Below are 19171 nucleotides of genomic sequence, written 5' to 3' on the forward strand. Positions count from 1 at the left end.
TTGTTTTTTTTGTCTTTGAAGAGTGGGTCCGTCTCAGCGGCCTTCCGCAGAGGCAACTGAGCGAGGCTGGATTGGTGATGGAGAAGAATTTTACCGACACAGCCATCATGGTTAGAAAAAACTTTTATACTGGTCACATGCTGATGTCTAGAGAAGTCTCCCGAAAAAGTTGTGTGCGCATCCGCGTGTGCGTGCGCGCATGCGTCCCTCTCCTGTCTCCGTCCTCTTATGGAGAGAGCAATGAATATTCATAACTCACTAATTACGTATCCAATGCCAACCCCTTCCTTTTATGGTCTCACGCCAAAAGCCTTTTGGGGGAGCCAGATTCGATCCCCCATTGCGTTCGTTTGAAGCCAGCTGGTCTACCTTACGATTCTCTGCTGTGACTTTATGGCGCTGGAAAAATCTGATAACTCACTACCAGCGGATTGTTTTACAATACACATTGAAATGCCCGTTTAGCTGGCACTATGAGTCCCATGCTCTTCATAGTTAAGTGAAGAGAACAAATACATCAAACTTTGTCTATATTCAAATATACCTCACCCGTAAAGCCAATTATGTGGGTGTTGAAAGAAAATAAGATTCAATCCAATTCATTGTTGCGTTTAGCTTTAACTGTGAGTGGAGTTTTCATTGGTTTAAAATTGCTCTGAAATTAACTACCACATAATCACAGTTTGACATTTACACATTCACCAATTTGACATTTTATTTGGTTTAGGGTCGGTGGTTGTGTCATATTCTATGATATTTGCTGAAAAAATGTTGATGTTTAAGCCTTTCAGTGGGAGGCAAGTGCAATCCTTGGCGGTACCACAGCACACCACACTTCCTAACCAGATGTATGACAAAAATGCCATTTTTAATATGGAGAAAATAAGTGCTGTGCATGCTCGGTGCTACACTGGGGCTAGGAGGAGGGGGACTATAACCCCTTCAGAAATCTGTCTTGGCCCTCTTCTGTCCCCCCCATTTATTTGTTTATTAATTTGAGTTAAAAATTGTGAAAAAAAAAAGGTCACAAGTAAGTAGCCATTCTGTTCCAACTTAATTTCTGTTTTTGCTGCAGATGTCCCCTGCGTATGTTTGTGAGGGCAGGGAAGGGCACGGTGAGTCTTTCAGTTTATTCTGCATTTGGAAATAACCTCAGAGGGCGCACTGGTTCACTGTGACCATTTGGGAACTTAGAGCTTTGCTCAAATTTGTCATTCGGCTATCCAGAGTGGACCAGAAACGGCACTCGGTGCGCCAGTGCTGGCTGCGTTCGGAAATTAATGAGTATAGTGCATGGGAGTCAGAGTGAATTTCGCTTTGGGTTAGAGAAGGGGTGCTCATTTCGTCGATCGCGATCGACCAGTCGTGTGGGTAGATCACATGACATTAAAAAATAAACGTCAGCCTATCATTACCCGTCATGTGATTGATACAGGGCACCCAGTCAGATGACACCTGATTTTTTTTTGTGACACATAGGTCACCACGCATGCGCAAACAACGGTGCTAAGTGCAGCGCAACTAACAAGCTAGCGAGTTGGTTTTATTCTCTTGAACTCAAGGGGGGTATCAACATGAGTGGGGGTGCTGGAACAAGTAAGAAGACAAAAACGTATCACTTTAATACGGAATTGGAGGAGGAGTTGTTTTTCACGATGGCATTTTCGAAGTGCGTTTGCCTCATCTGCCAGTCGACCATCGCAATACCAAAGAAGGGAAATGTGGAGCGGGATTTTCGGACTGTTCATGGAAAATATGAGGAAGAGAAAGGTGAAGGGATTAAAAAGCCAGTTGTCAGGACAGCAGTCATTTTTCAGACAACTTACTTGAAAAGCGAAAGCCGCCACCGAGATTGGCTACATCTACATACATTGTACAAAAAAAATCCTCTCTCTCTCTCTATATATATATATATATATATATATATATATAAATTTGCATTTTTATAGTAGGTAGATCATTTTGCCTTGGTCATTTTATAAGTAGCTCACATGCTGAAAAAGTGTGAGCACCCCTGGGTTAGAGGTTGTTAGCTTGAAGGCCATCTCAGCAGTGGAGCACTTTTAGAAAAAAAAAAACGCCACAAATCTTTCAGTCTCCTAACGGTGTAAGGCAGAGGAGGGCCTTTGGAAAAATGTGTGACAGATGACAAACGAGGTGTTGTTTTTGGGCGGATGACGTCGTTGGCTCATCCCTCATATCGTTGCTTCATGACACTGAGAGACCTTGAGACACTTTGCAGGTATTGTCTGCGTTTTAGTGAAATTAAAGTTAGTTGGTGAGTTAGGAGGTCACAATGTGCATTAGTATAGAAAATTTGGTTGAGTTTTACATTCATACTTATTTCGGTTTATCCATAAACATTGTACTCATAATATATTTCTTACTTATTAGATGTTTGCACTACACAACTACCGTTAAAACTGCAATACTGCTACTTAAACTGGTTTGTCACTGTTTAGCCTACAATTATATTTCATACGACTATCTTACTGCTTGGTCTTGAGTGCGCCATAGAGCAAATAAAGCTCCATGAAGCTTTAAAACATTCGGAAAGCAATTGGCTGGAAAGCCTCAATGATTCATGAAGCTTCATTTCGGTATACTGGTTTATTATTTTGCTGTAGATTCCACTCTACGACAGGTGTCAATAGAGATCTATTATATGTGAATTAAGCATCGAGTATTGACTCTTTAGATGAAGCAATACGCCAGTGGTTCAGGAGGCTTCATTTTGTCCATTTCTATTCATACTATTCAAATGAACTGCCAATGATGTGGGGAAAATGAGTGGAAGTCTTGGAGGCGCTGGTGAGTGATGTCCGTCATCCTGTGGTTAACACTGAAATTCCATCTTTCAATGGCTCAGCAACAGTCATATTTTTTTTTAAATAAATCATGAGCCATCAGCTGTCAGTTGCCCTTCACTGACCTTGTATAAACGTTTGTGATGGGTCATCACGGTACTTGTGGATTTTCACTTTTAGTAGCAAGGCTCGGTCCCGATTTAGGTTACACCATACTGCGAGCTAGCAACTCAGCGAGTAACATGGCAGAATGAATCTCACTGTGAAAGACACAGCCATTAAGTGCCTCATTTGCAATTAGGGCTTTACATTATGCAACAATATTAACTTTTCACATGGCAAGAGTTCACCTGAGATTTAATTTCCAAACCTCGTTGCAGAAATCTGGACTAATCCTCATCGCACGCCTGCCGCCTGACCCGCTTGCTCTTTCTTTAATCGAGTGTACGGAACTCCCTCGTGTGACGCATAATCCGCACACGGTGTGCATTTTATTTGCCCTGTTTGCAGTTAATAAGGGAAAGAAGGAACCATCTTGGCCGACATTTCTCCAACAGCAAGGTCACTTTGGTCAATCATCTTTCTGCAGTTAACACTTCAGTTTTGTCGAAAAGAGAGACTAATTAATGAACCGACACAAGCGAGTGCTGATGAAATTTAAAAAGAATAAAAATGCAGTCGGGAGGCCACGCAAGGTCACATTTTGGGAGAGTTCGCTTGGCAACAAAGCAGTCTGCCGGTCGTGGCACTTCAGCTGAATTTTAATAGGAACCCTTTCAAGCAGGCCTCCGTCCGCCATGCTACGTCTGCGAGTCCACTTCACATTAGGAGGCTGCCAATTAATAAAAAATAAAAAAAAAAAAGAAAGAAAGCTGTCCTGCATGACAACAAGCTTTGAGCTGCAGCTGAGGGATTCCACACAAGTTTATGTGGAAGACACCACAACTGCATTGCTGTTATTGAGTGGTAAGATGGGTACACACGTCACACGGCTAATCAGGCCAAATTTTGTCAGTCAGCAAAGGCCTGATTTTCAGATGCTTCTAGATTCAAGATTATCCTGTGGTGTGCATTGCAAAAACTAAACTCCAAATCGAAAGAGCTTTCGCAAATCACTGCAAATCGTGCTTCTTTTGTGGGTATGTCATCATACAGTTATATACTTAGTTGTCCTTGTCTTGATATTCTATTAGTCGTCATGAGTAAGTTTATCCTAAATTAAGAAGAAATAGATTATTCTAAAGGTAGACATGGGAGTAGAAATACACTAATAAGAATTTTTATGAGTTGGAGGGATTGTACCATGCGTTATCATTTTTATCTAAGTCAAGTCAAGTCAATTTTATTTGTATAGCCCTTAATCACAGACAGTCTCAAAGGGCTTTACATAACCACAATCGACATCCCCGATCTTAACCCCCAGGAGGGCAAGGAAAAACTCAAAAAACCTCATTAGGGGAAAAGTGAGAAACCTTGAGAAGGGACCACAGACGGGGGAATCCCCCTTCCAGGATGACCAGGCTGCAATGGATGCCAACTGGGCGACATTTGACACATACAATGATGCTATGCAATAATAGATGAGATAATGTGAGAGTCAATTGAATGAAGTGCTGCAGGAAGATGACTTCAGTGGAGTGGGTCCTTATCCAGGGCCGTAATATCCATGGCAGCATATCCGAGGATGAGCCTTCGATCTTGTACCGGTCAGTTGGTGTAAATTCAGAACAGCCACTTCCAAGTGAATCACCATCACCTAATTCTCAAGTCGGTGAATTGGGAACAGAAAAGAAAGAACAGAAATAGTTAACAGGCCAACAAGTAGTTCAACGAAGTGCTGAAATATAAGGAAATCAGAAGAGGCGCTGCATGAAGACGACTTCGGCAGAGCAGGTCCCTTCCCGGTTCGTCAGTGCCGTAATCTTCAAAGCATGTCCCCATCACCTAATTCCCAAGCAGGGGAAGAGCGGGCAGAAAAGAGAAGAAGCGGCAGTAAACAGGCCAACAAATAATTAAATTAGATGCTGAAGTATAGAAATAAATTGATCAAATGTCGCGCTGCAGGAAGACGACATCACTGGAATAGGTGCATGCCCAGTTGGTCAATGCCTTAAACTTCCTAGTGGGTCACCGTCACCTAATCCCCCAGCCGGGGGGGCAGAAAAGAAAAGAAAAGAGAGAAAAAAAAAAGCGGCAGTAAACAGGCCAACAAATATTTCAGATAAATGCACAAGAGTATAAATGCGTCTTTAATAGTGTTTTGAACATTTCTACTGAGGTGGCACCGCTAATATCTGAGGGTAGTGCATTCCAAAGCATTGGTGCCCGAATAGAGAACGCTCTAGAACCTGCGGACTTCTTTTTGGCTCGCGGGATCACTAAAAGACCAGCATTTTGTGAGCGAAGGTTTCGGGACGGAACATATGGTACCACGAGGTCAACGAAATAGGAAGGTGCTAAGCCGTGCAATATTTTAAAAGTAAGTAGCAGAACTTTAAAATCACATCTCAAGTGGACCGGAAGCCAATGCAAATTGGCTAATATCGGGGTAATATGATCAAACTTTCTCGTCTTAGTTAAGAGTCTAGCTGCAGCATTTTGAACTAACTGCAGACTTTTAATACTAGACATGGGGAGACCCGAGAGCAAAACGTTACAATAGTCGAGGTGAGACGTAACAAACGCATGGATTAAGATTTCCGCGTCACACGTTGATAGAATTGGGCGAATTTGAGCAATGTTACGCATTACACATACCGGTAGTTCATGAAATCGTTTCTAAATTTGCAGACCAGCTGCATTGTGATCTTAAGACAAGCGGAAGACTAATTGGCACTATAAGCTTTCACAAGTGGAAATGTCTCCCTTTATTTTTTCACAATGGTGTCAGTGATAATAAGCCAAAGAGGGAAACACTTAGGATGTCAACTAAACTGAAATAAGTGGATGTGGTGCAACTTTTATCAGGTTTACCATTATCTGCAGTCACTGGTTCTTGTTCAGTGTTGAGGATAACTAGAGCCTCTCCAAACTAACTTAGGACAAGAAAAGTGGGTAACGTTTGAGATTCACACCGAGGGACAATCTTCAATGAATCTAACATGAATGAATTTGGAAGTGGAGTGGTGTGTGCATGTCCTTCCCATGCTTGCCTGGGTTGTTTGCAATTTCCAATCACTACCTTATCTTCATTCCTTCATCAGGCAACGACCTTCATCTAATCTCATTTAGGAAGCGTGAATCCGCCTTGCAATTGATTGTCTTCTCGCCTGCTCAGGGACTTATGATAGATTGTTACTCAATCACTTGTACTGACCGTCAAGTAAACTAAATTGCTCGCATGCAGCATGCTAACTAGTTTATGTCATGTAATGAGAAGAGTAGCGAGAGTGGCTTGAAAGATTCTACAGACTCTAATCAGTAAAAGGTGGCTGATAACTTCTTTTCTTAAGTGAAAATAAAAAAGAACAGTTGAAATATAGTTTGGACAAAAGTAAAAATGAATTCTTACTGTCAGTTACGTACAACACCCACTTTGATAATTTGGCACAAGGGAAAAAATAAATACATTAAAAAAAAAAATCACACACAAAATAATATCCATCTTTTAAAGTCAGGAATTGGCATGGAGGAGGACCCAAACCCATGAAGCAGGATTGCAGGGTGGACTGAACTTAATTCAAAGAAAACAACACAGCAGCAATGAAGTGGGATATGCAAAAAAAAAAAAATTCAAAAGTACAAAATAACAAGGATCAAAGTATCAAAATAAACACTACCCAAATTAGGACATGACTTGGACAGCAGATAAACAAAAGCAACAACACATGGTGCAGACAGAGCACATTTGAATTTGACAATGACCTGACAAGGACTAAAAGGAAACGGGGAACTAAATGCAAACAAATTGATGAGGCAACGAGAAACACCTGGACAAGACACAAAGGTTTGGAGGGAGCTGATTAGTCAACCACAAGTGAGTGGACGACAAGCACAGGTGGACACAATAAGCTAACAAGACACACAAAGGAACGCAAGGAAAACCTGAAATTAAATACTAAAGCAAAATCAACCAAGACAGATCATGACATATATAAAGTTGCAAAATCTTTGTACCGTGCAGAAAAAAAAAACGCCGGCTATAAGCTTCAATTCTCTCTGGATGATGAACTGACAACAGGCCATTCCTGGATATGTTCGTAAATAAGAAAATTCTCTGAAATAGGTACTTCTACCAATATGTTGCCAACATCGTAAACATTGCTTATCCTGTTGTTTTCCGCCAACTCAAAATCGCAAACCATCAAGATCACCTCTCTCAATTTTTTATTATTATTTTTTTTCTTATGCCGGTTTGTCATCTGTGGAAGTGTAAAAAACACAAGCCTATTTTGAAAACTGAAGTAGTGGAAAGAAGAAACACCAGTTTCCAATAATTGGCGGTAAAAGTAAAAAATTGTCAAGAAAATAAATACTCAAGCAATGAAGATAAATGAAGAATATATACTTGAGTATTTTATTTCCCGCCATGGCGGACTGTGTTGTTTACAAAATGAATGGAAGATGGGCCAGTAACAAAACAACTTGTTAACAGATGAAGCCCAGTCAATGTCGAGCTCCCAGCGGTTAGTCCGACCTCAGCTTGACAACTCTCACCTGCTGTAATTAAGCTCCACCCATCCATTATTGATGAATGTCAAACACAGCGTGATGCTTGGCCTGCTATGCTGACGTGTGTCCTATAGTCTTCCTGGTCACAGCAGGTTGGGGGAAGAAACATAATGGCTGAGGCTCTTTTGGAGACAGAATGGAGGGCGTTAAGTAGAGTCTGCCGCAAATGTCACTTTGCCCCTTTCAACGCTTCCCGGAATGAGGCGGCAGCGGCATGTGGAAGACGCGGCAGCAGCAGAAACAGCTGTTGTTTGTTTGAGCCGTCCTTTGACATTTAGCGATTGTGGGCACCTTGCCCCCTGGAGGCTTGTCTTGTTTGACTGGGGGATTGCTGAGGATGAGCACTAAGGCCGGTAGCGACCGTTTTAGCGTCATTTGACACTTTGTTTCCAAGTGAGGCTGCGACTCTTTCAACCTTTTCAGGAGTCCCGCAAACAAACAGGTTTCATCATAGATGTTTTCAATTCAGGGGTCCCCATGAGCTATAGATTGGGGTCCGCAAAATAGTTAGCAATAAACGTTGTACCAGTTCTCTCTCTTTCTCTGTTCGCAGCCATGTTGTAAATTGAAGCTGTGGACAGCAATTATCCACCATCCATTATCTGAGCGGTTTCACCTCATGAGGGTCATTGGGTTTCTGGAGCCTATCCCAGCCGTCTTCAGGCATTAGGCGGGCTACACCCGGGACTTGTTGCCAGCCAATCGCGGGGCACACAAAGACAAACAACCACCCGTTCTCATACCCACACTCACACTTAGAGCCAAGTACCCAGAGAAAACCCATCAGGCACAGGGAGAACATGCAAACTCCACACAGAGCCAGAATAAAACCATGCACCTCTGTACTGTGAGGCCATCATGTTAAGCATCAACTAGCCACAACAAAGTGAATTACTATTCTAAACACACGACATGAATATTTATGTATGAATGTTCAAAAAAAAAATCATCCCCTCCTTACAGCTCAGGTGTTAAACTCCAGTCCTGGAGCTTTCCTGCATGCTTTCAATCTCTCCCGGTTGCAACACTCCTGATTCAAATGATCAGTTCCTCAGCAGGCTCTGAAGAAGCCTGATAAGTATACCCAAAAAAAACCCTGAACCACAGGACAGTGAGGCTCCTGCAAACCATTAGTCCACCATGCATCCTAGAATGAGTTTCCTTGCTAGAATTGCACCAAAACTACTCATCAGTCCAAAGGATGAGAGATTATCCAACGAAATTCAACAAAAATCCCCCCTATCCTAAAACCTTGAACAGAACCTTAATCGGGATGACCTGAGGCATGATTGATGGCAGGCTCCAATGAATATCACAAATTGGACCCTCTTTATGTGTCTTCTGTCTGAAGCTCTAACTTTGATTGACCTTCATGGTTAGTATGCAGATACAATCTACTAAAAGAAGTCAAACTTAAGCGAGATTGTCAGGAAAGAATGAGGCCTGAATGCATAACACAGTCAGGCTGGAAGAGACGACCGTCACCTGATCTTGTTGTTTCATTTCTGTCAGTGTCCATCCCCCGTCAGTTCTCGTCTTTCGGAAGTGGCAACTTGTCCAGAGATCTGAGTGTTGCAAGGGCAGCGTTGCACATCCATGATAATGATGACAAAGTAAAAGAATTAACAGCTCAGCTCAGTCCACTTCGCTGTCAGTCAAGTCATTTTTCAGTCCTTTTTGTAAAGCGACTTGTCACATTAATTCCCCATGTGTATGAGGTTCACTCTTCACAAATTAACCTCCTGTTTTTTTTTTCATGTGAAAGAGTTTGTTTTTTATGCTCTTTCTGAAACGTCTCTTGATATCACTAGATGCCACACAGGCGCTCTGTGAATGGGAATGTAGTCTCATAATTGGTATCAAGCAAGTATTGTTGAAAGCAAGACAGGGAGATGTATACTGATACTTTACTCAAGAAATAATTTACCCAATGCAGAATTTATGTTAGACATTTCCAGTCCTTTTGAGGTAAGTCAAGTTTGTTTTATGGTGCTTGCATTTCCATTATGTGAAATCAATTAAATTCAGACATCTAAACAACCTTCTGTCCAATAGAAGTGGTCCATTTTTGTTCCAATCTGCCTAGCTTTTGACAGTCACGTTGTCTGCCACTTGACGAGACGTGTGGCCTGTCCAAGTGAGCCTTCTCCCCGACTTATCAAGCGCCGTCTCGCGCCTTCCCAACTGCCACAGCGAATGAGATGGTTGGGTGCTCTTGACGAGGGTTTTTGGGTTCAGCGGAGGCACTTGAATTCTCTGCTGTACTATTTAGGAAAACATAGTCTTACTTCCAGTAATATGCAATAATCTCCAAAGTACATTCGGTAAAATGTATAAAGACCCAATGAAGAACTTTTTTTTAGCACAAACACAACACTGCTCACCACCCATAGAACATCATACCTACAATGAAGCATGGCGGTGGCAACATCATTCTTTGGTACTGTTTTTCTTGAGCTAGGCCTTAGACAAAGTGAAAGGAATTGTGAACAGTTCCACATACCAGTCAGCGTTAGCACAAAACCTTCAAATTTCTGGCACAAAGAGAGAAAAAAAACACAATACAATAATAAAACAATAATAATACAATCTTACCTGAACATCTGAAATTGATTTGGGATTAATAAGAGCAATTTAAATTAATTTCTTAACACAACCGCATCTCCAGTTCTAAGAGAGTGTAAACATTTTATCTCAATTGTTGTTTATTAATAACACAAACAGTAAAGCAACAACCATATGGACAAAATAGATAACAGTACTCACATTCGTATATTCTTTATCCTCTGTGACGAATGACTGGATTTTCCTCAATTGTGCGCATCCTTCATTTGTCATCTGTCAGCGGCCCGAGTTCCTGTCTGTCATTGGTCAGTCTGTCAATTTTTCAAGCGGAACAAAACTTTAAGTGTCAGTCTGTCCGTCAGAGGTCTGTCGGTCTGGCAGTCGGTCTGTTTCTCAAAGACTTATTTGCCAGTCTAATTAACTGATGGCTGCCTGCAGCTGTTTCCATTCCTAAAACAGCAAAAAGTTTTAATTTAAAGTTTAAAATGTTTTACCTTAACCCAAATCCAGCTCCACATTGAGACCAAGGGTAAATAAAATCCAATCCAAGTATCACACTTCAACTTCTTCTTCTTCTTCTCCTTGGTTCATGAGCAGATTGAAAATGGTTGAATTATTTTGTATATTTTTATAAATGAGAATCAAATCTAGAGCGTTGGTGTGTGGCTGCAGCTGATTTCATCTGTGCTCAAGCGCCATTATGAACGTGTCACGTGTGCCAAATGAACACTATGGGGGGTCAGACGCATGCAGAAAAAAAGAGAGGCGCTACGAAAAACGGGCTCAATCGCGAGTTTCTACGAATCACGTGTGCTCTTTTGTCATCAAGCCAACGCAGCCAAACGCGTTGGCGAGGTGAGCGTGCCATACAGATGATAATCTGCTGATGTCGCATCAGGCCCGACGACCTTGTCAAGCCGCCAGAGGTGGGGGGTGTTGTCGTGATTGACGGGACGCCTCCTCAGACAGCAGCTGTCCTCGCAGCCTGGCTTGCTGAAGCGACATAATGCCTCCCCGGGTCGGGAGAGGAACGCATGGCGGTTACGTTTCATCATTCAGGACGGCATAGGGCTGGGTGCCGTCACTTTTGCATCATCAGTTCGGGAATTGGCGCCACGGCTTTAGCCAGAGGTCATCAGAAACATCTGGATGACGGAACGCCGTCAGCATTGTTTTGACGTGAGGTTGCTGCAAAGGGGAATTGAGTCACAGTATTTACCAGACTCAATTCATTGAATGTAGAAAAGGCACAAGTGGCACACTCGAAATAGAATGAAAATTACACTATAAGGTCAAATCATCTATTATCTGAGCCGCTTGTTCTCATGAGCGTCGTGGGGGTGCTGGAGCCTATCCCAGCCGTCTTTGGGCAGTAGGCGGGGTAGAGTCTTTATTCAACCTACCATGCATGTCTTTGGAATGTGGGAGGAAACTGGAGTACCCAGGGAAACCCCACGCAGGCATGGGGAGAACATGCAAACTCCACATAGGAAGCTGGAATCGAACCCTGCACCTCTGGACTGCAAGGCCATCATGCTAACCAGTCCAAAATCAAAAACCTGACATGGTATAAACAATCAGCTCCAATACATTTAGGGACACATAAAGCCGTCTTTGATTAAAATTTGCTATTGACCAGCGTAATCGCTCAGAATAATTCATACAGTTAAGCTTTTACTGACTTTGAGAGGAAATCGAAAAAATGCTCAAATTTTGACGGATTTATCTGTAAGTGTGTAGCCTGCTTTAGTGAAGATGTTACTCTAGAAGATGTCTGGCTGATTCTATTGCATGTTTCCCAAATAGAGCTTGATATTCAGTATTTTCAAGATCCTTCAATGCAGCCTTAGGCCACCGCATCCTCCAGAGGTCAATCCACTCCATTCCGACGTGTGTGTGTGTGTGTGTGTGTGTGCGTGTGTGTGTTAGCGAGAAGAAAGACAGCATGCTGAGTGGAAGGATAAAAATAACCCAAGTCCGACATCCACTTTTGTTTGTGGTCAGCAGGCACTCGAGGCCAAGGCTGATGTTTTGACCCAACCAAGGCAAAGACGCAGCGACTGCTAGACGGTTGCCAAGGTGGTGGGAGCCATGTGAGTCATGTGAGGTGCAAGCGCGACCGGTCTCAGGCAGCGTTCGGGCACCTCGCAGCTCCGCCGCCCCATCGACACGCACGCTGCGAAGCAATTGTGACTGTCACAGAACACTTCCTGTTTGCAACATGACAGGATGTTCTGTCAGCACCTGCTGAGCGCACGTACACTCGCACATGTGACACGCACATCTGATTGCCTCGCCTCAAGATGACAGACTGAAAAAAAAAATGCACCTTTGTTGTGTTCCTCTGCATCTTTTGACACATCGAATTCAAATGTCAAACGCATGAATGAATACATTCATAATTCAATTTGTGTTTGTGAATAAATGAATGCCAAACAAAACTTTGAACAACTTTAAGAAACATAATTTTACTTTCCCATTTGCAAACCGTTTACTTTACTCATATTATCTTTAAATAACAATGACGTTTAATCTAATTTATATAATTATCTGAATTATTGTTGTATTGCACTGGAGAGGGGAGCTCTCTAATCTCGTTGCACACTTGAGTACAATGACAATAAAGGGATTTCTCATTCTGATTCTGAAGTCATGATAAGATTTGTTTATATTTTAATGTAGAGCTGCAACTAACAATTATTTCAATAATTCATTAATCTTGCCATTATCTTTTTAAATTAATCAATGAAAAAGCTAATTTCCCTCTCTTTATTTCAAATTGTCATGCATAAACAAAGTAATTATGATTCACTTTTGGGTTTAGTCGGTACATGTCAGGAAAAAAAGGTAAAAATTTTGATCATTGAAAAACAGATTTTTGCTAATGTCTTATTTGGATTAAACACAATGTTTATCAGCATTTTATGTAGATTTAAGTGGGGTTTAGAAACAGTTGATTTCGTTTCGTGGACCCCAGAGAAATCCTTGGCACCCTTATCCCCCCCAAGGATAAAAGCCCAGCTCTGCCACTGTGTGGAAAGCAAATAAACCAAAAAAAAAGGGATGCCAGCACATCTTGCAGCATTTGCTTGTGCACCACGCCAATTACCATAAGCGAGCTGGAAATAAGTGTCACAGTTACAAATATTTCGTCTGGCTTTTTTCTCAAATATTCTGTATTAATAACACATGAAAAAAAGGTAAAACAAATGAAAATTGGTTGAGAAATGAGCTACTTACAACTTATTTTCAAAGTCCATCCATTGCCTTTCATGGCAAAGTTGCCCCTTTCAACATGGCCGCATCATGAGCATAGCAGTTAGCTTGATTGCGCCAGCATGGGTCGAGCATGAACAGGTACAACAGGTGGTCACTGCACCCTTGAATGTGACCTACTTTGTCTCTATATGCTTTAGCAAAAGTCTTAGATCACTATTATCCTTCCCCAAGGCTCGACGTTAAGATAAAGTGAAAGCTAAATTGAACATGGAAGCAAAATGTCACCATCTGTTACCGCCATGAACCAGGAAGTAGCTTTCCTCTAATAAACACATGGACAAGTACAGTCCAATACAGTGCAAAATTCTTGAGAAACCTCGGACAAAGCTATATTATCAACAAGAGTGAAAACATATGGAACAGTCCACCCCAGTTAGTCAAAATGACGCTGTTCATTGCCTCCGTTAACCAGGATGTAGCATACCTTCAATAAAGAGAAAACACAAACAAACAGATATACTACTGTCCACCATGTGTACACGTGTTCTGGGGCGATAGTAATGAGACATCATTAGGCTTGACAAAATTCAAAATCACTTGAACATTTCAAGAGAGAACAAAAATGGTGTTATCCATTAACTTCATGAGCCATTAAGTTGTCAGGTTTCAATCGCCAGATGCACAAATATTTATAAAGTACAACTCTATAACTCATATACAATAATGTGCATTGGTCCTAGGATACTATTGGGAAACCGGCCAAGCTGAATTGTTGACAAAGACAAGACAAATGTTACTGAGGCTCATGTTGGAGTCGTATTTGAAGGGGAACACGCTACTTCCTGGTTTGCAGAGAACAGACTGGCATTGTAATTCTGAGGCTATGGATGCTTCCATTGATTCCATAATGACTACTTAATGATGCTGAATGCTCCCCCGACAAAAAAAAAAAAAAAAAAGTACATCAGACATTACATCCTCACACTAGCTCACTCGTGGGCCGATGGGTGGAAGCGGCCGCCATGTTGGCGCCAATAAATCACCTCAGCATTCATGGTTACACCTAATGTCATGTGGGAGATGACTGGCGGTGAACTTTGGCCTTTTCCGGCTCGCACTCAGACTTAAAAATGTGCTACAACGGTGCAGGGCACCTCAAATATTCCTGCAGAGCGCCAGAGGGAAGATATTAGCTCTTAGATATTTTGTCTGTGTTCTCACTGGCCTCAGTCCATAAATTCCATCCACTGGTAGTTGAGTGCATGTGATGTTTTTTGAGTAAGGAAAAACGTGTTTCCTCCAAAGGCAACAGATTAGAGCAGACAGCAGGAGACCTTCAAGGAGGACGTTGGCCAGAGGAGTTTAACACGAGACGACGCTGCCCCCATGTGGCAAGTTATACACTTTATTATGTTGCGATGTCTTTGATTTTAATTTGTGTTACCGTCTTTTTAATTGAGATTTTAGTATCTCAATTAAATTTATATTTAGCATTGTTTTTATTTTTCCTTGATACAGTCGTATCTACATTCATTGTTTTTATTAAAATGACAATTATTCATTCTTATTATGAATAAAATATGTAAAATCATACATATAGTCTTTATATTATTGTTACCAGAAAAGAAACGGTTTCGAGAAAAGGATGTTTGTTGCATACACATTCACACTAACGGGCACACACTTGAACACATTTATTTCGCACAAGTGAATTAAATTATAGCAGATTGTTGACTATCCTTGCGGCTGTTGTTATTATGCGATAAGATTTTTTCAGATTTAGTTGGTACGAAAAGAGGAGTGAAAAGAGAGGCGTAAATTTTAAAAAAGGACGAAAAAACATGCATGGACAAAGTTGTTAAAGTCGTATAATTGTTGGATTAATCAAATTTTTAAAGTCGCATAGCTTTTATCCTTTGAGGCACCTTGGTTTCAAAATGTTTAACTTTTGTATTTTTCTCCCCTCCTCTCCCTCCAAGTCAACATTATCATTCATTAAAAAAAGACTGCAAGTGTCCAACTACACCAGTAGATGGAGACATTGTAGAATAAAGTATTGTTCAGTGTCTGCGCAATTTAAGAAAAAAAACGAATATATGCGTTTTTTTACACTAAATGGGTAATTTTTGGCTATTGAAAACTTTTACATTCCCTAACCTTCGTAAAAAAACATATTTTGCGCGTTTTTTAAATTGTGTCCGATAAATGATTTGTTTAACCTTCAGTAACTTTCATAGATAGACTTTAAGCATTTGAATAATTGTAATTATGTGTGCGTTGTTTAGACTCGGACTGTGAGAGTCCTACCCTGTTAGAGACATACATGTATGTATTGCAAAGAGTTAATTATGCAAATATTTAACAATCATTTCTATAATACCTTATGTGTCCCTTATTCCATGATTCAAGTTTTTTAAGTGACTAATGGGGTGGAATTAGCAACAATGACAGTAAGTTTCAAGATTTCTTTTTTTTATTGAACGAACATTAATGTTAAACATTTTGCTTATTTGCACCCCCCCCTCTCAAAAAAAAAAGAAATGATAATTCATAATGAATTAATTCAAGAGAGCAACATCTCAATTGTGACCTACATAAAACTATTGATAAACAGCTTGAGAACTGCTGTGTTCACGCTGGGAACGTATCACATTGCAGCGCCTTGGCTCATTTTGGGGCAAAACTTGAACTTGGTTCACTGACCTGGGGTAACCTTCCAATAGGGCAGGAAGATATTGAAAAAACGTTCAATAAATAATATGGGCAGTGAAAATTGCAATATTTAAAATGTAGACCTCTGTAAAGACATTTCACGATTTTAGGACATTGTTACAATCTAATAATACCAATATTTTTTTTTCATGCAACAAAATAAGTATGCTCAATGTGTTCTTTAGTTCTTACTTTTCATTCATTTTAAATGTAATATTAACATTGATTGTATATTCTGGGGAATGAAAAAGTCACCAATAGCCAGGAATGAGCCACATCAGACGGTATTTACCCGTGGCTTTGCTACACTCAAACAGACACACACAAACACGCACACACACTGTCAACACCCACAATATAATAATAGAATAATACAATATTGAAATTCAGATTCCAAAGTTGACATTTTTTGCAGCACAATTGGAATATTTTTACTCTTCTGCCTAAAATGTCAGGCAAAACATCAAATTTTGACCACTAGAAGACGCCCAAGATCCATTCAAGCTGTAAAATTGCAGCAAACCAAGCCCAAGCAATTTTAACACACAAATCCGGCTTTTAGCATGATAAATTAATGAGTGCTATTTTATCTGCTGTAGTAGAACTAATTTGCCATAAAGATCAAGCATCCTAGATGTGTTTTTTCTGTCTCCCCTGAGGGCTGAAAGCGAGCTGAACCTGAAACCAGGGCGTGGTTTCCTCAACGTTGTTAATAAGTCAACTGGAAGGAAATTAAGACGGGGGAAGGAGGCAACGGAGGATCTGGGACTCTAAAAGCAGTTGCTACGAGTGTATGTCGCTCCCAATCAAGATGAAAATGTCCACCCATGCCTTTTTCATGAGATGCGCTGATGAAGAAAGTAACACAATAAGGTGCTTTATTCTTGGTGATGGAGTAAGTAACATGCATACTTAAAAATTGAGCTGATTTTCAGCATTTTCAACCCATCCAGTCCAAATCAGCCAAAGGACCAATTAGTGGATTTCTCCAAAAGAGTGACGTGAGCGATTATCCTCGGGTGTGAGGTGTGTTTGAAGGTGAGCTTATCGATGTTAGGTTAAGTTGGTGCTGGTCATCTCGGGTGGCAGAAAATTTTGATATAATTTTGGGTTTTGCAGTACAACCTGTGAAATTTGACACCACGAGAGTTTACAGAACTAATTGTCCCTCATATTGTCCCCCAACTTATTATGAGAAAAAACAACTCACAAAATAGTTTTGGAGCAAAAACGGTCTTCCTTTGTGGTGAAAATTTTAAAGTTGTTCCAACTTAAAATACTAATAGTGCTTTTTATAGTCTGGTAAATCCGTGTAGTAAGTACATCGGATACTTCTGTTGAGTGGGGTTTCGTCCTTTTTAAAATTCAGTTCATATGTTCAAAATCAGCACGTGTGCACATGGCTTCAAATGACCCAGAATCCATTTTCCATCATGTTTGGAAGTGCAACTTGATGACGCTGATGACTTGTGACACTTGTGACCCATTTGGGAGGTCGCCCAACTCAACGTGAACTCCACTTGGCTCTTGTTGGCCTTAATGTCCTCTGTGGCCTCTTCAAGTTGCTTTTTTTCACCTCGGGCTGAGATACTTCACACCATTTGATGGCGAGACTTGCTGGATAACATGAGTACCTTTTTTTTTTTTGTATGTTCTGTATATATAAGACGATACACCACAACTAAATAATGCATGAATATGGATGGCCAAATTCAAACATTAATTTAGCTCATACCGGTATTATTATAGTTTTGGAAATTTAATTCTATTTATAATTTTTTTCATTATTAATTTGAATTTAGTTAGTTTTAATTATTTACTAGGGCAGCTTTTTTTTCATTTTTACTCGTCTTAGTTTTTTTTAAAATGGTGTTTTACTTGTGTGCAAGACTGCAAAACACCATGCTAATTGTTGTGTAGTAAAAGTTCAACAAAAATATTTGCAAACAAATTACACAGATTACAGAATAACAATCTACAGACTTGGAATTCTGTTAAGCAATACCGCTTCTAAAGTTAAATGCATGCATGCACCTTAATTAAATAAAGCGAGGATGCCTTGTGCCCAACTTCTAAAGTGGATTTGTGGCTTGAATTCTTGTTAAGAAATATTAAAACGAGTTGTCCAGCATGAAATTATACATGTTTCATATATGAAACAAAAAAGTAAGGCCCTTTTTACCTATAGCATTGGGTTTCAGACTGCATTCAATGACAAAAGCGATGTTAAAAAAGTTCTCACGCAAACTTGTTTCCGAGTAGCGATGTCATTTGCTGGCTCCCAATTATTCGACCTTCTCTTCTTCTGGCTAACGGCCGTTCAGAAATATTGAATAATACATTTCAAATCAACCCCAAAGGCTCGTGTATTGAATTAATTGCCAAACACGAGAACAAAGGTCATTTTTGATATAATTATCCATCCATCCTTTATCCGTACCGTTTCTCCTCACAAGGGTCACTGGCGTGCTGGAGACTATCCCAGGTGTCTTCGAGTAGTAGACGGTACACCCTGAACTGGTTGCCAGACAATTGCAGAGCACACAAGGATGAAGAACCATCCGTTCTCACAAACACATATAGGGACAATTCAGAGTGTTAAATTAATCAACTTTGCATGTTTTTGAAATGTGGGAGGAAACCGGAGTACCCGGAGGAAACCCATGCAGGCACAGGGAGAACATGCCGACTCCGCACAAGAAGGCCGGAGCCAGAATCGAACCCTGCATCTCTGAACTGTGATGCCATCTCGCTAACCAGGAGTCCACCGTGCCATCTGCTTTAATCATAGACAGTTTTATTTATTTTGTCGAATGTAGTTTCAGTTTTCGTTTTTTTTTTTTACAAAGAATTTTCGTTTTTATTTTATTTTGTTAACGGAAATTTTTCTGAAATATTAATTTTCTTTATTTCATTAGTTTACGATCTAAAATAACCTAGACGTTTACGGATCAAGTTCTTTTTGGTGCTGATTCAAAGTAGCTTTGACCTGCTTTGGCAGAGCTCCAAGGTACACGCTGGGCAGCCTGATATTTTAGTTATCAATCGAAGGAACAAAATATTAGAAACCGCTTTCAGCCTGCGGCTGCTACATACGATCCATCCAGCCATCCATTTTGTAAAGAACTTGTCATCACTCGCGTCCCAGCTGACTTTGGGTAGGTGGTGGAATACACCCTGGTGTGGTTGCCAACAAA

The sequence above is a fragment of the Idiotropiscis lumnitzeri genome, chromosome 11, assembly GCF_059441095.1.
Source record: "Idiotropiscis lumnitzeri isolate Australia: NSW breed Sydney's pygmy pipehorse chromosome 11, RoL_Ilum_1.0, whole genome shotgun sequence".
NCBI lineage: Eukaryota > Metazoa > Chordata > Actinopteri > Syngnathiformes > Syngnathidae > Idiotropiscis > Idiotropiscis lumnitzeri.